General features: G+C 53.8%; 1 protein-coding gene across 6 annotated transcripts in view; it reads left to right on the top strand.

Moving 5' to 3' along the window:
- Positions 1 to 26632, top strand: part of LOC144737856 (uncharacterized) — a 55552-nt gene extending 28920 nt beyond the window's left edge. For all 6 annotated transcript variants that reach the window (XM_078620729.1, XM_078620724.1, XM_078620727.1 and 3 more), the window contains one exon: positions 1 to 26632. This exon is cut by the window's left edge and continues 14306 nt beyond it. The gene's annotated coding sequence lies outside the window, so the exon portion shown is untranslated.
- The last annotated feature ends 1330 nt before the right edge of the window (positions 26633 to 27962 follow it).

The following is a 27962-nucleotide window of genomic DNA, read 5'->3' on the forward strand; positions in this document are numbered from 1 at the left end:
TAAGACGTTCGAGGAACATCTTGATAGGCTTCGAGCCGTCTTTCTCAAAATGCGCGCAGCCAATTTGAAATTTAAACCCCAAAAGTGCCATTTGCTGCGCCAATCTGTAAGATATTTGGGTCACATCGTCGGCCGGTCAGGTATCTCAACCGATCCCGCCAAAACGCGTTGTGTCAGCTCCTGGCCGAGTCCCACCTCGGTGGGGGAAGTTAGAAGCTTCATTGGTTTCGCTTCATATTACCGCCGGTTTGTCGCGGAGTTCGCTTCCATCGCTAAGCCATTACATGCCTTAACGGCCAAGGGGGTCAAGTTTCATTGGGGGCCGAAGGAGGAGGCCGCTTTTAACACTCTTCGTGACGCCCTGGTGGGGGCCCCGCCGTTGAGTTACCCCGATTTTTCTTTACCTTTCGTGCTCGACACAGACGCGAGCAACACGGGGATTGGGGGCGTGCTTTCCCAAGTTGTGGGCGGTGTGGAGCGCGTTGTGGCTTATGGGAGTAGAGTGTTGTCTCCGGCCGAGCAGTGGTACTGCGTCACCCGCCGTGAACTGTTGGCTATTGTTTTCTTTATTCAACAGTACCGGCCATATCTGTACGGTCGGCATTTCACCGTCCGTACGGCGTTGCAGTATGCCCTGCGTATTCACCAGCCATCGGGGCAGTTGTCTCGATGGCTGGAGATCATTCAGGAATTCGATTTCGAAACAACGTATCGCAAGGGGATTCGCCACACCAATGACGATGCCCTGTCACGCCTGCCGGTCGCTCCTGATTGCACTTGTTTCTTGGGCTCGGGGCGTTGCAAATCGGCGAGCGACGGCCAGGATCGGGTTCTTGCGGCCGCAGTTGAGACCCCTTCGGACGCTGACCCTATTGCGGTGGGAGGGAAAGATTCCCTACTAGGCTTGTCAAGTGCGGAGTGGGGCCGCCTCCAAATGGAGGATACGGCCCTCCTGGCGCTACGGCGTCGCGCGGAAGGATCGGGTCAGGGGAAGTCGGGCGTTGACTCATGGGGGTTGTGCTAGGGCCTCCTCATGCATTGGGACGGAACGATCCGCCGTCACAGGCTGGTGGTGTCTTCCACGTTGAGGGGTAGGGCTGTATGGGCTGCTCATGAGCGGCTCCTGCACCTGGGTACCCTCAAAACACTTGCCATGCTCCAGCTTAATTACTTTTGGCCGGGCATGGCAAGGGACGTGGACGATCTGCTGCAGTCCTGTACCCAGTGTGCACAACGGAAGCCGCCAGCGAAGGGAGCCAGTCCACCGCTCCAGTCTATTTCGGTCACCCGGGTTAATGAGCTTGTCGCCCTTGATATTTTGGGACCGTTTCCTTCCACGCCGAGGGGTAATAAGTACCTGCTGGTTGGCGTGGAATATTTCACACGATGGCCTATGGCTTGGCCCCTCACCAACCAGTCTGCAGCAGCCATTGCGGAAGCTTTTGGTCAGGGCTATGTCCTCGACAAGGGCGCTCCGGAATGGTTGTTGACCGATCAGGGAAAGAATTTCACTAGTGCCCTTTTACACGAGGTGTGTGGCCTTCTGGGTACGAAAAGAATTCGTACCTCGCCTTACCATCCACAAACGATGGGATGGTAGAATGCCTGCATAGGACTCTTACGTCCATGCTATCCCACCAGGTATCTGAGTCCCAAACCGATTGGGATCTACGGATCCCAGGAGTCCTGGCAGCATACAGGATGGCTCCTCACGCGGCGACCGGATTCTCGCCATTTTTTTTAATGTATGGCCGCGAGGTTGACCCGCCTGTCGCGACTCAGCTGACGATTACCGCGCCTCATGCTAAATCCAAACTGGCGGACCATGTTAAATTTAACATCCTTCGGTTGGCTGAGGCACGGCAGGCGGCCATGCAAAACTCTGACTCTCGCCAGAAACAGAACGAAAGATTGCGATCGCGCCGGTCACACACGCACGAATGGCACCCGGGCAACAGAGCGTGGCTGCACTGCCCCCAGGTGCCATTGGCCACCTCGGCTAAGTTGTTGCGACCATGGAGGGGCCCCGTGGAAATTGTGCAGGTTATGCGGCCTCACTGTGTGCGCATTAAATGGGGAAAGCGTCGGTGGTTTGTGCACCCTTCACGGTTAAAGCCGTTCTTTGCTCCGCACGCTTCCTCTCATGACAATGGCCGAACATGTGGGGGGTCCACTGACTCCTGGAGGGCGGGGTCGCCGTCAGCCTCTGATCCGCTACTAACTGTCCCGTCTTCAGGAGCCCAAGGACTGAAGCCCTCTCGGCTGCCAGCCTCCCACGCACCTGCAAATGCGACGCCTGCCGCCGACTCTACCGAGCCGGCCCTTTGTGACGGGCCCGCTGCACGGACATGCGCCAAGACGCGCCGGTTGTTATGAGTAGCTTTCCGCGCGTGTTCCGTTGCTGCAGAACTCACTCATTTTTTTTGTGTGTGTGTATGTATGCTGCTTTGTGCGTGGGGATGGTGAACCACGTTCTGTATATATGTTGCATTTTGGGGAGGTGGGTATTTATAGGGGACTGTCAGTTGTTGTTACACTTGTTCTTGTTATTGTTACTGTTACGAGGCACACGCGTGTTGACTGTGTTTAATCTTTGTTCTTGGGGGTTGAGGGATTGTTGCAGCCGGGACGGCTGCGAGCTGTACAGGGGGGGGGGGGTGATGTAGGGGTTATTACGGGAGAAACGGCAGACGACAAACACAGAGGTGTCTGCACTCACACACACGGGTGGTCACACCGACGTCCGCATCTGTTATCCCCCACGCCCCCGGCCCTCTGAGGGGATCCCTATAAAAGGCGGGGAGCCAGAGAGCTCGAGGCAGTTCGACACGAAGCTGACCAGTGAAGATCGAAGACTCGGAGATTAGGCCCTGGGACTCCCCTGTCTCGCTGCCCTTGTCAGGGCCGAGCTGGGTAAGCCAGCGGCGCGGCCCAAGAGCTCCCGGACCTCTGCCCTTGTCAGGGCAAGGCCGGCTTAGCTGGTGCCGAGATCTGTGCTTGCCAGGGCCAGATCAGTCAGCCTCCCGTAGCCCATTAGAGGAGGACTGGGGAACAGGACAGAGGGCTTAGTACTAGGGTGGGTTTCCCATAGTACGGGTGAAGGGGCCGTTACCCCTTCAACTATTGGGCCTGTCACTGAGTTAATAAACAGAGTGTGCCTCAACTCCGACCTCGTCTCCTCGAACTTACTACATATACAAGGACTGTTTTCTTGGAATTTTTCTTACTTGATACAGCAATCGTGCTGTGACGGTTCCACCTGAAGACGGACTTTATCGAAAAAAACCTAAGAATATGGATCTTAGAAGTACTGCCTCAGCACTCTGACATATGGCGCACCTCAATCGAATTAAATTTAGATGCGTTAACCACTGTGTTTTGTATTTCAGATACCATCATAAGTCTTTACTTTGCACACAGGTATGTCATTAAGGTATACAACTAACTCAACAACAATAACTAACTCACATCCACATATCTGCGGGATCTTTGATTTTTGCCAGTATCAACGTTTGAAAATAATAATGAGTTTTACCCTTTCTGGCAAAACAATAGTTGGTACGATGTCCAAACACCAAATAGATACACCTTTTACAAGGAATCAAGTCTGCATTAACCACACATACTTTTTGGCAAATCATACCAACAAACATGCTCCGATAATATATATACATTGTCTTTGGAATGGATTGTCCTTCACAAGAGACAGCATTCTTCATGACCTTGTCTCACCGGTGTTAGACCAGAGAAGGGTGGTGGCGGGATTTAACAACACATTTATTTACACGATCTAACCAAAAAAACTATATTATGGAGTACAACGATAATGTACGTATCATAGCATTTATAACTCGGGTTGAACATTCATATCTAAGAGAAATGTTTTGACAGTATAAAAGGATGAAAAATAAGAATGGGTTTTACCCTATCTGGCAATAAAACAGGTAGTAAAATGTTCGAACACCAATAAGAAGATGGGCACAAACTGAGCAATCATTGGAAGGACGTGATTAACCAGGTAAAGTCTTAACTGACTGTGATGTTTCCATCCCACCTGCCTGTGTCGGCTGTGATTTCCGACTCTCTGTGTGTCTCTCTTTTTCTGTGCCTCTCTAATCATGTGTACCTCTTGCTCTTAGGGATTTGTCATTGGCACACCTCCGGTGGCTGGGCCTTCTCAAATTGATATGCTAATCTCCCCCAGTGTCTCACGCAGCTCCACAGCTCTACTTTCTGCCCCGCCCCCTCCTCTCGCCCCCCCTACCACCGATACCTATGTAGAGGTGTAGTGGGTGACATCACGTCACGTGCGCCCTTGGAGAGAGTGGCGTCGCGGGACATGTCGTCAGGCGGGCCGAGGAGGACGGTGACGTCATGCCCCTAGGAGGATATTTAAAGGGGGGCCCGGGATAAAACGGTGTTCGTCGGGGGTAGGAGTGGGGACTCGGGGAGTTGGTTCTCACACGAGGCTAGGGGAGGCTGCTCCGCCCGACCGGCCGAGGTTGGGGGTGGTCCCGGGCCGGGGCAAGGTGGAGAGCCGAGCTAGCCGGGGTGTAGGGATCCCAGTACCCTGTCCCCTGGGGAGTTATTGGCTAGGGGGGTTTTGGTCCGGCGTAAGCCTTATCAGCCTGGCGTAAGCCCTTAAAAAACGTGGCGTGAGCCCCTAACAGCAACCTGCCTCGGAGTCGTGAATTTCACCTCAACACCTATATAACCTGATTGTCCACTACCCCCCACCCAGAGCACACGCACACACACACAGCACTTGCACCCATGTCGTGTCCTGGCAGGAAATTGCCTGGCACATCGGGTTTTAATCCAAAGGGCCCCTAGAGGGAAAGTCCCACGGTTTCCCAGTGCCAGGAGATTGGCCGACCCTTGCAGGACAGGTTACATTGCGATGCCACTAAAATTGGTTTAAAATTGTATGCGCACAGAAACAAAAGGTTCTCTGGGCCAACCGCAATGAGTTACTCACAACATTGGGGGGAGGACAGAGGGTGGATGATTAGGCAAGAAAAGCGCAAGCGCCCTTCCACACAATGGGCAACGAGGGACAATGGGTGGCCGGTGACCGCTGCCGCAGACTAGAGCAAGGACACAGTAACAGGGGGGGCGGTAACCACAGGTAAGTGCATGATTGGCCGCGCGGTACAATGGCACCTCGGGCCTTTGAAATTAAGGGAATAAAAAGAGTAGCCCGGGACGATTTGGCTCTCTTGTCTTCAACCTCTCGGCGGTCAAGACCCACTTCCTGCCATCCTGCCTCCTCGAGCCGCTCGCAGCATCCGTGTGATGCCAGCGAGGGCAGTGATAGGTAAAGTTTTCTCTCGTTCTTCTCCCTCCGACTCTCACAGCGTCCGTGCGACACCGTGAGTTCAGCTTTGAGGTACGCGATAGGACGTTTGTGTGACTGGGTTCGTAGGCAGAGTTAGGCTAAGCTCTTCTCGCTAAATATTCCCCCCAGGTAGTGTGTAATTTTCAGTGTGATTTCTGTGTGGGTGGGTGGAACCTCGGCGTGCTGTTGGTAATTTGAGGGTGTGTGTGAGGTGTGCGTGTGTAGGACTCGTACTCTCGTTGTCTTTCTCGTCTCGTTTATTCACGCGTAGAGTTCACACCTCCTCATCATCGCTCCGTATCTCTCCGTTCGCTCCGATGCACAACTCGCCATTAACAACACTCCATGTCTCCCCGTTTCTACCGTACACTGTATCCTCTCTATCCACTACTACCGTATACTGCGTTCTCTCTATCCACTGCTACCATACACTGTGTTCTCTCTATCTACTCTACCATACACTGTGTTATCTCTATCCTTATCGTACCTATCCCTGCTCACTGCTGCTCCATCTCTCTCCTGGGCACCAACCGCTCCAGCTCCAATCCCAACCAAGACTCCCGTCTCTCCATTACGCTGTGCCCTATATCCCCGCACCAATCAGTCCCAATCAATTACTTCATCGCCCGCTTTGCTACTCGCCCCCAGGCCCCCAGCTTCACGTGACCATGTTATTGCCGCCAGGCCGGCGTCAGTCATTAAGAACTCACCCTCCTGACCAATCACCGGCCTGCGTCCTCAGTCACCTCTAACACCTGTCGTGTCTCTTAATGACCCACCCGTTAATGCCACGACAACAACAACCGTGTCCCCAGATGCTCCCACTGTACTCTGCTCGCTTGCCTAGCAACAGAACGCGTGGTGCGTGATTTCAAGTCCTACATCACCCCCCCCCCCCCCCCGTTGAAAAAAGTTAGCCGTCCCGGCTAAACACAACGCGTCACGTGGAAGCACAACATACAAGGAAAACACAATATACAACAGAATGTACAACTCCCAAAGTTTTAAGAAAAAGTCAATCGTCTTGAGCGGGTTCCCGCAGCCGGTCCGTCACCCCGGCTCGATTGAACAGGGGGCAGGGCATCTCTGTCCGTGGGTGCGCGGCAGCGTCCTGCCCGAAACGTGCGCCCCTCGTCGTTACACCGGCCATTCCCCGACGAAACCCCAACGTGGCCTCGTGTGTCCCGGGGTGTCCCCTGACTCAAAAATGGCAATCCTGCAGACACACGGGGGGTAGACTGCTGAGGTGCGTCCTTCCGTCGCCGCACAGTATGCTCGTCGGACACATCCAATACAGGCCATTCCGGGATGGGAGATGACGCATCATAAGGCACCACATATCTCTTTAAGCGCGACGGGTGAATGTGCCATAATCGGCGACCGTATCGAATCCTCACACTCTGATCCCGATGAACTTCCACAATCTCAACGGGCCCCTGCCAGGGCAGATGGAATTTCGGTGATGTGCCTATCGGCACCATCGGACAATGTAACCAGGCCTTGTCCCCCACCTGCCATGGTTCACGTGGAGGCTGTGTACCATGCAGGCGCTCATTAGCCGCCTGCATTCGTTCCGTATTTCCCAGCGAGGCCTCCCTGGCCTCTTTCAACCGATCCAATGCCTCACGCATGGGGACAGGCACCGTTGGCGACTTTCCTTTAGATTTCACCCCCAGCCTGACCAAGGCCGGGGCTTCTGGTTTACGACCATACATCAAATAGAAGGGTGAATACCCTGTTGAAGCATGTGGGGCTAATCTATAAGCGGCCAAGGCCGCCGGGACATGGAGATCTCAGTCTCTCTGAGTCGAATTAACCTGTTGGCACAACATAGACGTCAATGTTCGATGAAGATGCTCGACCATCCCGTCGGTTTGCAGGTGGTATGGGGATGTCTGAATTTCCCTTGTACCCAATGCGTCACACACTTCCTTCAATAGGCGGGATGAAAAATTCTTACCCTGGTCCGTAAGCAGGTGCTCCGGGGCACCGAGTGAGGTACTCGACCCCCACAAGCAGGTATTTGTGACCCCGCGGGGTAATGGCGAATGGTCCCAGAATATCAAGGGCCACAATCTCGTTCACCCGAAAAACATGTATCGACTGCAATGGTACCCGATATGGCTGTGCCAGCACCTTCCGCCATGCACACTCGTGACAAGCCTTAACATACAAATGAACATCATTCTGTAATCCCGGCCAATAGAAATCGTTACTCAGAGTCAACGCCGTTTTCTTCTCCCCCAAGTGCATCAATCGCTCGTGCGTGTCGCGAATAAGTTCCCCTCTCAAACATAGTGGTACCACAATACAAAACTTCTGCAAGACGACATCCCATCTGACCAGGAGGTCGTCAACGAGTCGAAGAAAGGCCCGATCATCCGACTGTTTGGAACGAGAGGCCCGAAGCCTCATTTTGGTAAGTGAAGGATCGTCCACCTGCAAGCGCGCCCAACGATCCCGTGACAATCCCAGCAACCCAGGCTCTTTAGCCGGTGCTTCATCAACCCGGTCTGAATCGGCTACAGCGGCCATGGCCGGATTGCCCTGCAGCGGTGGCCCGCAGCGTAGCGATCCCTCGGAGCATCTACACAAGCCCGATGATTGAGGCAATCGGGACAGAGCATCCGCATTAACATGATGCATCCCTTTCCTGTGCTGGATAGTGAATGAGTATCCCTGCAGGACCTCAAGCCAGCGGGCCATTTGGCCCGAGGGTTGATCAATCCGCAAGGAGTACTGTAGTGCCGCGTGGTCGGTGCGGACCAAAAATTGCCGCCCGTACAAGTATGGTCGATACAGCTGCACAAAGTGTACAATCGACAATTCCCTGCGTGTTACACAATATCTTTGCTCTGCCGGGGACAGTACGCGGCTGCCATACGCGACGACCCTTTCAACTCCGTCAATTGTTTGCGACAATACAGCGCCGATGCCCGTATCACTGGCATCGGTGTCCAAAATAAACATTTCCACAAAATTTGGATATCCGAGCGGCGGTGCGTCCGCCAAAGCGTCCCGGAGCGTTTCAAACGAACGTTGTTCCTCATCACCCCACAGAAACTTCTTACCCTTAGCAGTCAGCGTGTGCAGCGGTCTCGCAATTGTGGCAAAGTTTTTAACAAATCGACGGTAGTATGACGCAAATCCCACAAAGCTACGTACTTCCAACACTGTCTTAGGTACTGGCCATGCACATACACAACTGTTTTTTCCGGGTCTGTGGCGACCCCCGCTTCACTGACCACATGCCCCAAGTATTTAACGGACGTTCTCAACAAATGGCATTTTTGGGGTTTAAATTTCAAATTGGTGTCCCACACCCTGCCAAACACAGCCTGTAGCTGCTGCAAATGTCCCTCAAAATCCTTACTGAACACGATGACGTCGTCAAGGTATATCAAACATGACTCCCACTGCAATCCAGACAAAACAAGTTCCATCAATCTTTGAAAGGTGGCTGGCGCGGAGTGCAGCCCCATCGGTAGCACATTAAATTGGAACAACCCTTGTGGCGTGCGGAAGGCCGTCTTCGGTTTAGATTCCTCGTCCAAAGGCAATTGCCAAAAGCCAGACAAGAGATCCAAAGTGGAAAAAAAACTTTGTACCGGACAATGCGTCCAATGAGTCGTCAATGCGCGGGAGCGGGTATGCATCCGCCACTGAAACCTTATTCAATTTGCGGTAATCCACACAAAATCGTAGAGAACCATCTCGTTTTTTAACCAATACGATCGGAGCTCCCCATGGGCTGGAAGAAGGGGAGACGATATTCTGTTGCAACATCTCGTCAACCATCTTCCGAATGCAATCCTTTTCCAGAGGGCTCACACGGTGAGGATTCAATCAAATTGGGGGCGCATCCCTAGTATCAATGTGATGTCGCAATAAGGTCGTGCGACCGACATCAAACTTCCCTGAGCTAAAAACGTCCCTGAATTCCCAAAGCAACTCCCTTAACCGCGTCCGCTGCTCGGGTGTCAAATCGTCATTGCATTGATACAAATCGCGAAACCAGCTCGGTTCCTCCTCCACCCGTGGCAGCGTGTCACCACCCCCAGTTGCCAAACACGCATCTCCTTCTTAACCCCGTGTGACCGACGCGTGCACAAATGTAGTCCCCTCTTGAATAACGACCGGCTCGTGTCCCGTGTTTACAATCTGAATGAACGGTTCGGCCGTCGCCGGCACCATCGTAAAAGCACCCACCAAAGAGGGCATTCGTGCCACGGCATTTGAGGGCGACAACAGAATGCCTTCCTCCAAGTTACCCACTGACAGCCCTTTTTTCAACCTTAATGGCACAAGCATCTGCGTCGCAGGCAGAATGTGCACCGTGCGGCTAACCACCGCCTGAACCACAGCGTTGACACGAGCAAATTTAGACGGAGTTCCCAAGAATTTTAGGCACTTCCCAGATGGCAATTCCAATCGTCCCTTCTCAATCGAAATCTTAATTGGCATCTTTTGCAAAAAATCCGTGCCTAACAAACAAGGTACAGCCAAAACAGACGAAACCAAAATGTATCCAGTTACGCACACCTCCCCGACTTGTATCATTGCAAGTATTCGACCCAAAATTCCCAAACTGCCCCCATTTGCCGCTATACACGGCCCATCCACAGGTTCCAAAACATGGGGCGAGGTTGGTAATAATTGGAAAGTTTGCAAGGAAATAAGTGTCGCTGAAGCCCCCATATCAACAATGACTCGAACCTGAACCCCTTGAACAAGCGCCATCACATCCGACGAACCCGGCGCGGCTCCCAAAACACGATGAGCCAACGCAGCCCATACAGCATTCCCCTGTGCATCATACCAACAGTGTGTGGTGTCGCGGATGGGTGAGGTGTAGGATACGGCCATGTATTGCGTGTGTCGCGACTCGCCTGATAATCCTGCGCTGGGTAGAATCCCCGGTTGTAGGCTCGTGATGATCGTGGGAAGACACCTCTCCATCTCCAGCAGTCCCGTGCGAAGTGTCCTCAACGCCCACACTCGTAGCACATCAGCGGACCGCCACGTCCGCCCATCCCCGAGCGGCGGGGCGGGCCCACCGGCGGTCGTGCAGACGCTGCCGTCAGCGACGTCGGCTCCCACTCCAGTAGGCCTCCATCCGCCCCGACGCCCACCATCAGGCGCTGTGGTGGCAATGCCGATGGCTCATCGCGAAGATCCAGGTCGACCTGGATGTTCTTGGCAATCTGCAAAGATGACCCGTCGTCGTCGCTGTCGCTGGGAAGTGAGACGATGACTCGTAGCTCCTTCGCCATCTGCAACAGCTTCTCCTGGGCCAAGGAATCAAGGGCAGCCTCATCCATTGCCGGGTAAGCCACTTGGCCGAGGGTCAATAGCGCACTGCGATACGCGAGGGGAGATTCTCCCACCGCTCGTCGCCTCAACTGAAACTTGGGCTTGGCGACCGATCGAGGTTCATAATTGTTCTGCATCGCCGTGAATATCCCTGACAACGACAAGCGAACCCCCGAGGGAGGCCGTAGAACGTCGCCAGCACGTCGTCGTCCAAGGCCGTTGGCAGGGCCCGTAGCACTTCGGCTTCCATCCACCCGCTGCCCGAAATCGTCGCGTAAATGCCGTCCAGTTGCCGACTGTAACCTCAAAGCGTTCCACATGCAGTCGGCGTGGCGTGCTCGAAGGCAGCGATTCCGGCTCCTCCACAGTGTCCAGCTGTGCACCTGGCACATCGGGAGATCCAGCCGCGCCGCCGGCCCCCGCAGATGTAACGAGGTCGTGCAGCCGCTGATCCGATCCCGTCGGTGCCTCCCGTACTGCCGGCAAGTTCTTCTTCTTCTTCGTAACTTTCTTTGACATATCGGCGTAGTTCTTTCAATCACTTTTAACACCAGTTGTAGGACTCGTACTCTCGTTGTCTTTCTCGTCTCGTTTATTCACGCGTAGAGTTCACACCTCATCATCGCTCTGTGACTCTCCGTTCGCTCCGATGCACAACTCGCCATTAACAACACTCCATGTCTCCCCGTTTCTACCGTACACTGTATCCTCTCTATCCACTACTACCGTATACTGCGTTCTCTATATCCACTGCTACCGTACACTGTGTTCTCTCTATCCTTATCGTACCTATCCCTGCTCACTGCTGCTCCGTCTCTCTCCCGGGCACCAACTGCTCCAGCTCCAATCCCAACCAAGACTCCCGTCTCTCCGTTACGCTGTGCCCTATATCCCCGCACCAATCTGTCCCAATCAATCACTCCATCCCCCGCTTTGCTACTCGCCCCCAGGCCCCCAGCCTCACGTGACCATGTTATTGCCGCCAGGCCGGCGTCGGTCATTAACCACTCACCCTCCTGACCAATCACCGGCCTGCGTCCTCAGTCACCCCTAATACCTGTCGTGTCTCTTAATGACCCCCCCCCCCTTAATGCCACGACAACAACAACCGTGTCCCCAGATGCTCCCACTGTACTCTGCTCGCTTGCCTAGCAACAGAACGCGTGATGCGTGATTTCAAGTCCTACACATGTATTAAAAACATAAACGGCCGCCGACACTTGTGCAGCCATGCCCCGCGAATAGTAGGGTGGGGTGCAATTTAGCTATGTTCCTCAGAGGGGGCGCTAACACGAGGAGGGGGCAAACTTTGCACCCCACCTACTTGGCAAGGGTGGTGGGGCGGACGTTGGTCACCACAGATTGGTGTCAGAGGTGGTAAGACTCCCCCACACCTCCAAGGGAGGCGCTTCACCCCAAGCAAGGGATACCATTACGGAGATTGTTTGCTCGGAACCTCACGTATGCAAAAGATATTAATGGCTGGACGGACGCGCAAGTGATGCAGCAGCTAAATATAAATTTGGATGGGCGGGCAGCCGACTTTGTGAAAACGTTACCCACAAGCACAAAAGCGCATTGGGGAGAGGTAATGCACCGCCTTGGCCAACGCTTCTGTGCATATGACTGTGAGGAGGCAAAGGCGGCATTAAATGCATGCCGCCACCAGCCCAGCGAGGAACTCCGCAACTACGCCGAGGACGTACACTCGCTAACGCAGAGCACACGCTCGGGGTACGTTGCCGAGATCATTGATGACCTTGCTGCCGAGAAAGTTCAGCAGCATCTGATTAGCACTGCGTGGTGGCAGCCAAGTGCAAAATGCCCGTATCCTCCGCTTAACACCCTTGTTGAGCGCGCACGCATGTGGGAGAGATTTGCTCGTGAGTGCGCAGTTCCAAGGGCTGGGATGGGAGCACACCATCGCAAGCCTTCTTCCAGAGGAGGAAGAGGAGAAGCTTGCCAGGATGGTGAGGAGGGAGCCGAGGGAGCCCCTGAGACCCAGTGAGTCCACCCTGGGATGGGTGGCAGGGTTACAGACCGGCCTAGGAGATATAGCCGAGCAGGTGACCCAAGTACACGGAAATATGGACAAGCTGCAGTCCACAGTGGAGGTAGTTCAGTCCGAGGTGGGAGGACTACACACCACGGTAAGGGGGTAACCAGGCAGATGTCTCAATTAGAGGCAGAGCTCGAACAAATGCGCACTGGGAGGGGAAGGTGGAGCGAGCAAGGGGCCTCCTATGGAGCCACCACCCTTCGCCAGGCGTGCTATATATGCAACCAACGGGGGCATCGCGTGAGAGACTGTCCCCAGATTGCCCGCGCTAGACAAGCACCAAGGTTAAACACCAAGGCCTCCCTAGAGAGGGGACCACTGAGGGGTGCAATCGACGTGGTCCCAACACAAATAAACTGTAATAATAATGGCGAGCGAGTGACCCCTATGCAGATGCCGGCAACAACACCCAAGAACGCGGCAACTTCGGTTGACTGGATGCGGGAGCTGATGGCAGGAATCATGGAGGCCACGTCGCTGGTGGAAGGGCAGGTGAACGAGCGGGTATCCGGATTCTGCTGGACACGGGGGTGGTAGCCTCACTTGTGAGCGCAAAACACACTGCAGCATGGTCAGGGTTGACGTGGGCCATCTACAGGCCCCGGATCGTGCGCTGCACACTGCAAGCGGAGCTGGGATAGGACTGCTGGGGAGGGTAACCTTTAAGTCCGCCTAGGACACAAGGTGTGTACCCAGGAGTTATATGTGTCGAGCGTGTTATGCCACAAGTGTATTGCAGGTACCGACCTCCTGGTAAAGTTGGGGCTCAATGAACAGCCCCACCAGTGATGCGCCACCGTGGAGGGCAGCGGGGAACGGATTCCATTCTTGAGACAGGAGCCGGGTCACCCCCGCTTTGAGCCTGTGGCCGCTATCCTGGCATCGGCCATCACCATCGGCCCCTTCATGGAGATGCTTATGCCGGTTGCAACGCCCCCCAAACCCCTCTCACCTACCATCGGGTGAGGTAATGTTGACTGCTCACCTGGAGTTGGTGGCACGGTACGGTGTTGTAGGGTCGGCCACGTTGGTAAACGCTGATGGGGGCCGGCTGTTTTTGTGAAATTTTAACTCCCACAGTACCCCAGCAATGTTGTGACGATGCACCACGGTAGCCACAGTGTACCTCCTGCACACGTGCAACTCTAGCAGCTCGGTATTCGCTCTCTGGGCTGAGGACCCCTACCGTCCCGAGGACAACCAGGACCTGGCATGGCGGGTTGGTCCGACCCCCAGAGCAGAGGTCGTCCCAGGAGTATAACCTGCAGATCAAGTACAGTGCTGGACGGATGTACGCAAACGCGGACGCATTGTAGAGGCAACCAGCAGTGTGCGCCGAGATGCGGGTGAAGGAGGTCTGCCCGTGCTTCACGGGGGGATGCTGCCGACAGGCAACGGCCCCCCTGGAACGCCCTAAGACTAACCCCCCTTCATTGAGAGAGAGTGCCGTGTGTGCCACAGAGGTCCCTGCGGAAGGAGCCGGGGGCCCGGGGGGCCACCCGGCAGGCTCAAAACCCGCACCCAGGGGCCTGACGGGACGCTCTGCCCCGCCCGATCGGATCCAAGAGGACGTCGGCTGTGCATTCCCTGGCCTGGACAACGAACATCTGTGACAGGCCCAGCAGCGGGATCCGGGTCTGGCGGCGGTGGAGACGGTCGTGCAGGAGGAGAAGGTCACCATACAGGGACCCTGGAGTGGTTAGTATGCCCGGTTGGGTGTAAAGAATGGGGTGGTGAGGGAACTAAAAAAAGCCGGGCATCTGTGTTCCCACCCAGGTGCGGCCCCAGCTGCTACGGCTGGTGCACGACCCAGCCAACACAGCAAGGCTGCATATCATCATCATCATCATGTGGAAATATATAGCATTAGCCAAATACTCTAAACAATTGACTTTGATTCTAAATGTGGAGGGAAAAAAAGGAGCATCCAGAAAAAAATCAAAGCGACCATCACGGGGACAGAGAGAGGAACACACAGACTCCAAATGTACAGCTGGCATTGTCGGGTTGGGATAGAAACCACGACCTACTGTATACCAGGCGATGGAGACAACATCTCCTAGACACAGCGGCGAACCTTATTGGTCATAGTGGGATTGAGGGGGGCGCGGCAGGGAGGCGACAGGGTGACTGACTCTACTTCACTATGCTGGTCATTGCGAGGTTTGTGAGTAGGGGGTGGTGAAGGTTTGGGTTCGCCTGTCGCTTGCCATTGACGTTAGCCATGGCCTGTCATTGAACTCTCAGATGTCCAGCTTCGTGACTCACTCACCCACACAATCAATCACTCACCCACTCAATCACTCACCCACTCACTCACTCACTCACCCACTCTCTCCCTCACCCACACACTCACTCAGTCACTCACTCACTCACTCACCCACTCACTCACCTACTCACCCACTCATTCACTCACTCACTCACCCATTCACTCACTCACTCACCCACTCACCCACCCACCCACACTCTCAGCCAGATACTTACTCGCCGACTCATCCAACCACTCAGCCACTCACTCACTCACCCATCCACCTACCCAGTCAGGAAGGAGGAGGGAGATGGTGGATCTGATGGGAGAGGAGGGGGAGGAGGAATGGCTTGGCCAAGATATTGGGCATAATAAGAGGTAATGATGACAATGATGACGAGAGGTGAGGAAAGAGAGGGACGAGAAATAGGAGATAGAAGCGAGCAGCAGCAGGAATCTGCACGGGGAAGGAGGAGCAGCGTCTATTTTCAGAATGGGTGAGTTGTGGTGCCCACAAGGAGTCACGTGATTTACTTGAGGCTCTAGCTGGTTTAGAAAGAGAGGAATATATAACTATACCAACATTTTTTAATAACCCCAATCTTTATCTCAACCAATATGATCTTAAATACAATTTGTATAATTGCTGCAAAGCACCTTTGAATAAGGCGCTATATATACATCTAGATAGGATACATTCAATGAGATGGGATGGATTCAAGGTGTGAGTAGAAAAACACACAGAAGCCGGGTGACTTACTGGAAGCTCTAGCTGGTTTAGATACACGGAGAGATATGGTGATGATGAATCACATTTTGAGAAGTGCCGAATCGTTGACTTTGCAGAGCCATTCACATGTCACGGTCACCACCACCACTACTACCACCACTTCAATGTCCGTCACTCGAGCTAACAGATGTCCATGTGTGACACTGTTCAGGCTAACAACAGTCCCAGAGTGCCACTGCCCTAGCTAACAGCAGTACCTATTTGTCACTGCCCCAGCTAACATCTATCCATGTGTGCTGCCATCCCAGCTACAAGCTGTCCCTGTTTGGTACCATTCCAGGTAAAAACTGTCGCTGTGTGCCACTGCCCCAGCTAAAAGCTATGCCTGTGTGCTACTGCCCTAACTAACAGTGGTCCCTGTGTGACACTGCAACAGCTAACAGGTATCCATGTGTGCCACTGCCGCACATAACAGCTGTACCTGTGTGCCACTGCCCCAGCTAATAGCTGTAGCTGTGGTCCACTGCCTCAGCTAACAAATGTATCTGTGTTCAACTGCCCCAGTCAACAGCTGTCCCTGTATGCCATAGCCCCAGCTAACAGCTGTACCCGTGTGCCGCTGCCCCAGTATAAAGTTATCTGTGTCACTGCCGCAGCTAACAGCTGTACCCGTGTGCCACTGCCCCAGTATAGAGTTATCTGTGTCACTGCCGCAGCTAACAGCTGTACCCGTGTGCCACTGCCCCAGTATAGAGTTATCTGTGTCACTGCCGCAGCTAACAGCTGTCCCCGTGTGCCGCTGCCTCAGCTAACAGTTGTCTCTGTGTGCGACTATCACAGCTAATACCTGTGTAACGGGTTCCGGAGACACTTGTAGAGGTAACTTCTTTATTACGATTCAACACTCCAACTCTCCAACACTCCAACAGTCCTGATACTCTGTAACAGCTCCCAGGTACACAGCCTAGGTACACAGCCTAGATACACTACTCTGGTTACGCTCTGGAACTCGCCCTCACAAGGTCGTAGAGTCGGGAGTTCCAGAGTCCCACCACAGGCTCTCACAGCGTCTCAGGGTCGTCAGATGGCTGGTCTTGGGTCTTGGGTCTTGAGCTACGACTGGCCCTGATCGTCCAGGGAGCTCCCCTTTTATGCCTAGTCCCCAGCGAGGGGTGGGGCCGTGTGCACCCCCAGATATCCCACAGAGCACACACAGCCCCCCCCCCCATTGGTGGCACCAAGCGGCTTAAGCGCCTGGGCCACCCGGGAACCCAACGCCTGACGCCAAGAGGCTTAAGCGTCTGACCCGCCTGGGAACCCAGCGCCTGGCGCCAAGAGGCTTAAGCGCCTGGCCCGCCCAGGGTCCCAGAGCCCCCAGCAGCCCCTCCCTTCTTATGTCACTACATTACCCTCCTCTATGTAGCCTCCAGCCGTCCCGGCTGTCAATAATTAGAAAGTTTAAATTAACGAAAGGGAGAGAGAGAAAAAAAATACGCGAGCCTCAACAGGAAAAGAAAAGAGAACAAGAAAGCAACCATAAATACCATAACCAACCTGTACAACTTTACACTATATACAAGCATCAATCAACAAAAATGTGAAGCAATGACACGTGAACAAACGTCCCGCGGCACACCTAGCCCTCCTCGGCATCCGCATAGAAACCGGGGAATTAACAACAACAAATATACAGATTCCGACGCGTTGGATGCACAACCAACACCGGTAATCGAACCGAAATCACACAACCACCGCATGGATGGCAGGGATCCAAACCACCCTGCCACCCTCCCATCCGTCAGGTGGTGAGAAGGCGAAGACCAACATGTATAGCACCCCTCTACACACACTTATCCGGACGTCTGTCTACGTCCCGAGTGGAGAAGTCGTACTTCAGGGCCAACCCATGTACTGGGCAAAGAAGTCGCTCTTCAGGGCTGCTCCAGTATCTACATTTTAAAATATATATATAAAATTGACATGACACAAACAAAATAAATCTGCCTGCTCCTGTCCATAAATGGTTGCCGCACGCGCAAACCGCATCTCCAAGGCATCCCGTGCTTGCGTCCCAGCAGCCCTCAATAAGGACCACCACCGACATTACATGTCAACCGTTAGCACCCCCTGCCTTTCCAACGTGGCGTCTCCATCATACAACCGCGCACGTCGGCCATATCGGGGGGGGAATTTCCGTGTTACCACCCCACCGCCTTTCCGACGCGGCGTCACAACCAGTAGCACGCGTCGGCCATATCGGGGGAACTTCAACCCAGTCTCTCTCCAAGACTCGCATCGCAGAATATAGCTGTACCGACCGAGCTGAGACCCAGTGTCTCTCCAAGACTCGCATCGCAGCATATAGCTGTACCGACCGAGCTGAGATGACCCAGTCTCTCTCCAAGACTCGCATCGCAGCATATAGCTCTACCGACCGAGCTGAGACGACCCAGTCTCTCTCCAAGACTCGCATCGCAGCATATAGCTATACCGACCGAGCTGAGACCCAGTCTCTCTCCAAGACTCGCATCGCAGCATATAGCTGTACCGACCGAGCTGAGACCCAGTCTCTCTCCAAGACTCACATCGCAGCATATAGCTGTACCGACCAAGCTGAGACGACCCAGTCTCTCTCCAAGACTCGCATCGCAGCATATAGCTGTACCGACCGAGCTGAGACGACCCAGTCTCTCTCCAAGACTTGCATCGCAGCATATAGCTATACCGACCGAGCTGAGATGACCCAGTCTCTCTCCAAGACTCGCATCGCAGCATATAGCTGTACCGACCGAGCTGAGACCCAGTCTCTCTCCAAGACTCACATCGCAGCATATAGCTGTACCGACCGAGCTGAGACGACCCAGTCTCTCTCCAAGACTCGCATCGCAGCATATAGCTGTACCGACCGAGCTGAAACGACCCAGTCTCTCTCCAAGACTCGCATCGCAGCATATAGCTGTACCGACCGAGCTGAGATGACCCAGTGTCTCTCCAAGACTCGCATCGCAGCATATAGCTGTACCGACCGAGCTGAGATGACCCAGTCTCTCTCGAAGACTCGCATCGCAGCATATAGCTGTACCGACCGAGCTGAGACGACCCATCGTTCACTCCCTGCACAACATGCACCCTAACAACTGAGGGATACAGTCCCAACGTAACGGGACAACTACACCTGAACACCACGAATCTCCAGCCCACTGTTTCAACGCACCTCGGAGTGTTTCAATCTCCGGGCCGTCAGGGCGAGCCTACTGCTCCAGACGTACCACGGAGGGTCTCAACCTCCGGGCCGTCAGGTCAAGCCGTCAGCTATTCCATGACGGGACCACACTCTCCGAGCCATGTGAACGCACAGCCCACTAGGCTAGACATGCCACGGAGTGTTTCAATCTCCGGGCTGTCAGGTCAAGCCGTCAGCCATAGCATGACGGGACCACACTCTCCGAGCCATGTGAGCACACAGCCCACTAGGCTAGACATGCCACAGAGTATCTCTATCTCCGGGCTGTCAGGTCAAGCCGTCAGCCATAGCATGACGGGACCACAACTCTCGTGTGAGACACGCAACACCCGCTGGGCCATTCTGGTCAGGATCTGCACCCCAAGATATTTGAGAGCCAGCATGACAATTCCAAATCCTTGGCAGCATGTCACCATCTCAAGATAAATGCCCCATACAGTATATACATCGTTAACAATGACAGCACAAGCTATACATTAACAATCACGAACAAAGCTCAATACAAACCATACATTGTTAACAATCACAAGCAAAGTTTCGCACACACATTGACAACACTCACGAGCGAAGCTCCACACAGTTTACCTAACAACAATCACGACTCCCCGACGACAACGAAGAGAATGTCAACAAAAAAATCATTAATCTGGAGCGCGTAAATGGACGAAGTGTCAGGGGCCTGGTCTCCCGACCTCCAACCTTTGGCCAGAGCAGCAAAGGCGACGACCAGCGTGTCGGTCGATGTGCCGGCCCCGGCGCCGGTTACAGTAAGAATGGCACCCTCACTGTCCGGTCGCAGCGCTGATGACGCGCTATGCTAGGTTGAAGCCAGCTGTCGTCCGGCGGTGAAGGTCGCAGCGCTGATGACGCGGCGTTGTTTGGTTGGACCACGCTGGGCCTGGAAGTGACGCTGCTCCCAGCGGTCATTGCTCCTCCGGTGGAAGTGATGTCATTCCCGGAAGTATCCCCCACATCCGTGGGGGGAACGCCGGTGGTGGGAATGGCGGCGGGCTCGGGCGAGCGCCGCGCATCCTCTCTCCCTCCCGCCATCGCCTGTGAGCACCGCATCTCGCCCAGGAGGGAGGCGGTGGCGCAGAGCAGCTCTGCGAGGCGAAGCAGCGCCTCCTCCATCCCTGCTCCCGACGCTGGAGAGGGGACGGTCGGCGGAGCAGACAGCTGCTCAGCCGGCGGTGCAGCGTCGCTGTCGCGCCGGTGGTGCGGCGTTGTTGTCGGCCGGCGTTGGCCACCCCATCGCTGCTTGCTTCTCGACATCGCCGTCAGGACTGAAGGCCTACTTATTGTCTCTGTAGTGGTGGTGTTGACGTGCGCCGACTGTGACAGTGATGGATCACGGGGCGGCGCGAGGTGCGGGGTTGGGCACGCGTTGTGGGCGTGGTGTGGACGCGCGCGCCGGGAGTGACAGATGACGGGGCGGCGCGGCGTGGGTGCTGAGGTACGCTGAGATGTGGGAAAACAGGATCGTAGCCAGCGCCCAGTGATTGGTCGAATAGGATGGGTGCTCGCAGCGACGTCCGCAGGTGGGGTATAAAGGGGGACGCGCGAGAGCACTCGGGGAGAAGTTACCCAGTTGAAGACCAGAAGACGGAGCTGAAGACCTAGTGCCCCGAGACCCCTAGTCCCGCCGTCCTTGTAGGGACCGGGGCCCTGTGTGGCTCGGAGGCGAGACTGTGGGACCCAGGGTCCGACGCCCACGTGGGTCGGGCTGGGGACCCACAGTCAAGACGGACACCCCGGGCAGGGAGTGTCCCGAGTAGCTCAGGGGCGTTAGTCGCCGAGTAGCTAGGTGGGTGTTGGTCACCCGAGTAGCTCAGTGGGCGTTAGTCGCCAGGGTAGCTAAGTGGGTGTTGGTCACCCGAGTAGCTCAGGGGCGTTAGTCGCCGAGTAGCTAAGTGGGTGTTTGTCACCCGAGATACTAAGTGGGTGTTTGTCACCCGAGATACTAAGTGGGTGTTTGTCACCCGAGATACTAAGTGGGTGTTTGTCACCCGAGATACTAAGTGGGTGTTCGTCACCCGAAATACAAAGTAGGTGTTAGTCACCTGTAAACGAGTTTGGTAAAATAAAGAGTGTGTTACCCGTGAAGTCGTCTCCCGCCGAGTTACTACACTACATCTCCATAGCCACTTCTGACGCCAAATGTAACGGGTTCCGGAGACACTTGTAGAGGTAACTTCTTTATTACGATTCAACACTCCAACTCTCCAACACTCCAACAGTCCAACAGTCCTGATACTCTGTAACAGCTCCCAGGTACACAACCTAGGTACACAGCCTAGATAGACTACTCTTGCTACGCTCTGGAACTCGCCCTCACAAGGTCGTAGAGTCGGGAGTTCCAGAGTCCCACCACTGGCTCTCACAGCGTCCCAGGGTCCTCAGATGGCTGGTCTTGGGTCTTGAGCTACGACTGGCCCTGATCGTCCAGGGAGCTCCCCTTTAATGCCTAGTCCCCAGCGAGGGGTGGGGCCGTGTGTGCCCCCAGATATCCCACAGAGCACACACAGCCCCCACCGTTGGTGGCGCCAAGCGGCTTAAGCGCCTGGGCCACCCGGGAACCCAATGCCTGACGCCAAGAGGCTTAAGCGTCTGACCCGCCTGGGAACCCAGCGCCTGGCGCCAAGAGGCTTAAGCGCCTGGCCCGCCCAGGGTCCCAGAGCCCCCAGCAGCCCCTCCCTTCTTATGTCACTACACCTGTACCGGTGTGTTACTGTTCTAGCTAAGAGCTGTCCCTGTGTGCCGCTGTTCCAGAATACAGCTGTCCTTTTCTGCCACTATCACAACTAACAGTTGTACCTGTGTCACTACCCAATTTAACAGCTGTCCCTGTGTGTCACTGTTCAGGCTAACAGCTGTCCCACTGTCTCACCTAACAGCTGTGTCTGTGTGCCACTGTCCCAGCAAACAGTTGTGTCTATTTGCGACTATCACAGCTAATAGCTGTGCTGGTGTGCTCCTGCCCTAGCTAACAGCTGTCCATGTGTGCAACTGCCACACTTAACAGCTGTCACTGTTTGTCACTGACCAATCGAACAGATGTTCCTGTGTGCTACTGCCTCAGCCAACAACTGTACTTGTGAGCCACTGCCCCATCTAACAGCTGTACCTGTATGCCACCACTCCTGCTAACAGCTGTCTCTCTTTGTGTATCACTGATTCAGCTAAAAGCTGTCCTTCTCTGCCACTTTCCCAGTTTACAGCTGTCCCAGATACCAGCTATCTTTGTGTTCAACTATCACAGCGAATAGCTGTACCGATGTGTCAATGCGCAAGCTAACATCCTGTCCCTAAGTGCCACTGCCCCAGCTAACAGCAGTGTCTGTGTGCGGCTAGCCCAGCTAACAGCTGTCCCTCTGTGCCACTGCCCCAGCCAACAGCTGTCGTTTTCTGCCACTGTCACAGCTAACAGCTATGCCTGCGTGCCACTGCCTCAGCTAACAGCTTACCCTGTGTGTCACTGACCAAGCTAACAGATGTCTCTGTGGGCAACTGTTGAGGCTAACAGCTGTCCCTTTGTGCCACTGTTCCAGACAACAGCTATTCATTTGTGTCACTAGCCCAGCTAACAGCTGTATCTGTGTGCCACTGCCCCAGCAAACAGTTGTTCCTGTGTGCCACTGCCTCAGCTAACAGCTATTCCTGTGTGTCACTAGCCCAGCAAACAGCTATTCCTGTGTGCCACTGCCCTAGCCAACAGCTGTCCCTGTGTGCCACTGCCCCAGCCTACAGCTATTCCTGTGTGACACTGCCCTAGCCAACATCTATTCCTGTGTGCCACTGCCCCAGTTAAGAGCTGTCCGTGTGTGTTACTGACACATCTAACAGTTGTCCATGTGTGCCACTGCCACAGCTAGCAGCTTTCCACTACCCCAGCTTACAGCTGTCCCTGTTTGTCACTGACCGAACGAACATATGTTCCACTGTGCAACTGCCCCAGCCAACAGCTTTCCACTGCCCCAGCCAACAGCTTTCCACTACCCAGCTAACAGCTGTCCCTGTGTGTTACTTACCAATTTAACAGCTGTCCCTGTGTGTTACTTACCAATCTAACAGATGTCCCTGTGTGCCACTATTCAGGATAACAGATGTCCCATTGTCCCACTATCCCACCTAACAGCTGTCTCTGTGTGCCACTCTTCCAGCTAACAGCAGTCTCTGTGTACCACTGCGCCAGCTAACAGGTGGCCCTGTGTGCCACTGCTTCAACTAATCGTTTTCTCTATCCGGCATTGTGACCAGGTCCAAGGGAGTGAGGAACAGATGGGGATTAGTCTATCATTAATTCATTTATATCCGGGTGGTAGTGGTGGTGGTAGAGTAACGCTTAGCGAGTTCAATTCCTCCTCACAACCACGTACACCTCCCACCACCAACACCACCACCATCAACACCATCATCACCAACACAACCACCGACACCACTACCAACACCAACTTGTCCTTCCCCCGCACCTCCGATTACCTTAGGAAGGTTGGCTACGTAACGTGTGAAATAAGTTGAACACACATACATACCAACACCAAAGATCCCCCGTATTGCCTTAACAAACTGTTGAGGCAATGCTGTTAGCAAGAAGCACCTATGAAAGCCGGCACGGCACACCACGCCTGTTCTCTGGGGCAGCAGCACTTGCCCCAACAGCCTGTCAAGGCTACACGGGGAACCTTTGTCTTTGTTTCTATCTGTGAGACCTATAGACTTACATAGAGTACCCATAGACGTGCCTACTGAACCACAAACTTACAGAGAGACCCATAGACGTACATAGAGACCTACAGTACATAGACACCCATAGACTTACATATAGTTCGGTAGACTTTTTTCTACTTCATCTGTCTATCGCGAATGATGGTGACTAAGGTCCCCACATTTATCTTTAGTGGCGGTGGCTACGCCGCTGCGTGTGACCGCCTCTGATTCTCCAGCGCTGTGGAGGCAACAGCAATAACGAGGGTTGGTGGAAGACCCGTACCCCGGGCTCTGCTAGGTAGAAAGCAGTGCAGCAATGCGTGCGGACTAATTTTCATCTGTTCCATCTTCCTCTGTTTTGCTTGTGGAAGGGCGTCGAGGAGGATGTTGTACCCTGCTGAGCCACAGTATCACGCCTCCTCTGTAAGTGTATGAGAGATTGAGTGCGTTTGTGAATTAGTGAGTAAACGATTGGGTGTGTGAGTGGGTAGGTGTGAGTGGGTGAGTGAGTGGGTGAGTGAGTAGTGTGTGAGTGGCTGAGTGAGTGGGTGGGTGAGTGAGTGCACAAGAGTGCGTGTGTGAGTAAATGTCCTAGTATGAAAGTGAGTACACGAGTGTGATTGTGTATATGTGTGCTCGTGGGAGTGTGTATATCTGATTTGTTGAGCATTTCTGTAAGGTTTTGGGGGAAGGGAAATCTCTCAGCCTGGAAAACATCATGGGGCAAAGTGGGGATGACCCTGCTGAGGCTGTTGAGCCTCAAATATTGGAAGAAGTAGTCACCCCCTGTGAGTGGCTGGCTGAAGTGACATCTGTTTATGAAGTACAGAAGGTGATCTAGAGTCTGAGACCAGGAGAAGCGTCGAGCAGAGATGATCTCCCAAGCGAAATGCTAAGGGAAGGTGGCGTTTCCCCGGAAAGATCTAGCAATGTTTATTCAACATTGCCTTGCCAGGCACGCCGAGAGGAGGCTTGCGGAGCCTCAATGTGGTTTCAGGAAAAGGCGGTCGTGTATAAATGGCATATTTTCTGTCCCTCTGCTACAGCAGAGGTGTAGGGAATTGCAATATAACCTATATCTCTGCTTTATTGACTTAGTCAAGGCCTATGAAACCATAAATAGGCCTGGGCTCTGGGCTGTTATTCGTGCTGTCGGAGTCCCTGACTCTCTGCTGACAATCATTAAGGACCTTCATGATGGTGGGCAGGCCTGGGTAAAACTACGTGGCCGGGAGTCGGACCCATTCCCTGGTCACTTTGGGGTGCAACATGGATGTCCTCTGGTTCCCACATTATTTAACATATATGTCGACCACGCAGTTGGTGGAGCCTTTGATGGCTATAATGGAGAAATTCCATCAGGTACAGATACAATGGGAGGCTGATCGATGCCCGAGTGCTGATGATCTGGTTATTGCTGCTCACTCAGAGGAGGACTTGGAAGCGCTGCTGCTGAACCTGGAGCGTGCCACTAAGAGGTGGGGCCTTACCATCAACCCCACCAAAACTAAGCACCTGCCTGAGTATCTTGGGCCATTAAACACTCGACCCCCACAACTCCCAATTGGTGATGGAGCAGTTGTGGAGAAAGTGGAGGGGTTTTCATATCTGGGCAGTGTGCTCATGACTGGTCCCGGTTTGACAGCAAAGGTCTCGCTCCAAATCAGCCAGGAGGCATTATCTTTTCATCGGTTGCGTAACGCTGTGTGTAAGCTATCTGGTCTGTCGCTCCGCACGAAGCATTGGGCCTTCATGGCCTGCGAAACGTGGACCACCTCTAATGGAACATTTTCGCTGGTCAGAAACATATAGACTGCCTGCATACGATCCATCCTGGGTTTAACCAAGCTGGATTGTGTGAGGAGCTCATATAGCCTTAAAAGATCTGGAAAAAGTCCCATTGGTGAGCTCCTCCGGCATTCAAAGCTGCGTTGGCTGGGTCATCTAGCCCACATGCATAGCTACTGCATGCCTAAACAGCTTTTTTAGGCCAAATAGAGGGGGCTAAACGGACGTGGCACGGGCTACAGAAGAGATGTAGTGATGTTGTACAAGAGGATGTGGAACTGAGTAAACTTGCTGAAGACTGGTACCGGCAGTGTCAAGACCGGCCTCTGTGGAGGAGGCTCATGAAGGATACTACTGGGCAGTTGGAGGCAGTCGCTCTCCAGCAACAACGGAGGACAGTGGAGCAATGCTCAGTGTTGTATCTATGCCCTGTTTTCCGTTATTAATATTAAGAATAAAAAAATATATATTTTTTTTTATATCTATGTAGTGGTGGTGTTGACGCGCGCCGACTGTGACAGTGATGGATCATGGGGTGGCACGGGGTGCGGGGTTGGGCACGCGTTGTGGGCGTGGTATGGACGCGCGCGCCGGAGTGACGGATGACGGGGCGGCGCGGCGTGGGTGGTGAGGCGCGCTGAGATGTGGGAAAACAGGATCGTAGCCAGCGCCCAGTGATTGGTCAAATAGGATGGGTGCTCTCAGCGACGTCCGCAGGTGGGGTATAAAGGGGGACGCGCGAGAGCACTCGGGGTTGTTAACCAGTTGAAGATCGAAGACGGAGTTGAAGACGTAGTGCCCCGAGACCCCTAGTCCCGCCGTCCTTGTAGGGACCGGGGCCCTGTGTGGCTCGGAGGCGAGACTGGGGGACCCGTGGTCCGACGCCCATGTGGGTCGGGACTGGGGGACCCACAGTCGAGACGGACACCCCGGCAGGGTGTGTCCCGAGTAGCTCAGTGGGCGTTAGTCGCCAGAGTAGCTAAGTGGGTGTTGGTCACCCGAGTGGCTCAGTGGGCGTTAGTCGCCAGAGTAGCTAAGTGGGTGTTAGTCACCCGAGTAACCAAGTGGGTGTTAGTCACCCGAGTAGCTAAGTGGGTGTTAGTCACCCGAGTAACCAAGTGGGTGTTAGTCACCCGAGATACTACAGTGGGTGTTAGTCGCCTGTGAACCGAAGTTGGTGAAATAAAGAGTGTGCTACCCGTGAAGTCGTCTCCCGCCGAGTTACTACATTACATCTATATATACTTTTTTTAATTAAATAATGAAAACAACCCACTACAAGCACACCAGGAATCTGTGAAATGGCCATTAAACTGGTAAGAAGTCAGTCACAGAGAGGTCATAGACATCCAGATGGACAAAAAGATGTATGGACTAACCTCCCAAAGACATCTGGAGATGTACAGATAAGGTGCAGAGTAAATAACGGTTGAAACTCGCGTTTTCTTAACGTTTTCCTAACCGAAAAGTAGAAATTTAACAAAGAGAATTAACCAACAAACCATAAGTTTTTTTTAGTAATTTTCTTATATTACTCGTATTCACCGCATACATATTATTTAAAATTATATGTTTCCTATCTACATGACATTCCGAAAAACTAAAGAGTACGAATTCCAGAAAGCTTAAGTGGAAACATAGTTAAATTTAACCTCAGGACATTAAAATATAACTCAGAATAAAACACCAATCTCTGGAGAACTAAACTTGGCGAAGGCCCAAAATAATAATGTGACGAGGATCATTACGAATATTCATTAAACATAGACGAATGATAACCACGATACTAAGACCGAAGGAACTCATAAAATATAATTCAAGAATAAATGTAACACACAGGACCACATAAATGTATTACAAACATCTCCTCAGCCACCTTCGTCTTCCAGCGGTGTCTGGCAAGCAAGGAGGGAGCAAAAAGGTCACAAGGGGGGGGGGGGTTTGTGCTGACATTGTTTGTTTTCTCTCGCAAGAGACGCGGAGAGAGGAGAGGGTGCTCACGTTTTGAGTTAAACACGGCCGTCTTTGTCTCCCCGCAGCACAAACAGATGGCCCATGAATGCTTGGAGGGTTAGGAAAGGTCGCGAGGAGGGTCGCGGGGGTGTCTGCTTCTTCTCGCTCTGTTGGTGTTTTTGTTGCCCGCTCGCAAGGAATGCGTAGAGGGGAGTCACGTTTTGAGTTAGGCACGGGCGCAGACAGCGAACAGTCAGTCTGGGTTGAGTCGTGCTCAGTCTCGCAACTCGGCTTGCGACGCGGTGTTGCGACGGGGCTCGCAAGAGAGGTGTGGCAGTCGTGCCTCAAGGAGAGATGGGACGACGAGACGTCGTTAAAGTGACAGTCTGAGAGCAGTCTGGGTTGAGTCGTGCTCAGTCTCGCAACTCGGCTTGCGACGCGGTGTTGCGACGGGGCTCGCAAGAGAGCGGGGGCAGATCGTGCCTCGAGAAGTGATGGAACGAGGAGGGGTCGTTCGAGTCGCAGAAGTCTGAGTTCAACCTGGGTCGGGGCTGGGTTTCAGCCGTGCTCCGGCTGGCGGAG

This window comes from Lampetra planeri, chromosome 74 (genome assembly GCF_965212315.1).
Source record: "Lampetra planeri chromosome 74, kcLamPlan1.2.h2, whole genome shotgun sequence".
Taxonomy (NCBI): domain Eukaryota; kingdom Metazoa; phylum Chordata; class Hyperoartia; order Petromyzontiformes; family Petromyzontidae; genus Lampetra; species Lampetra planeri.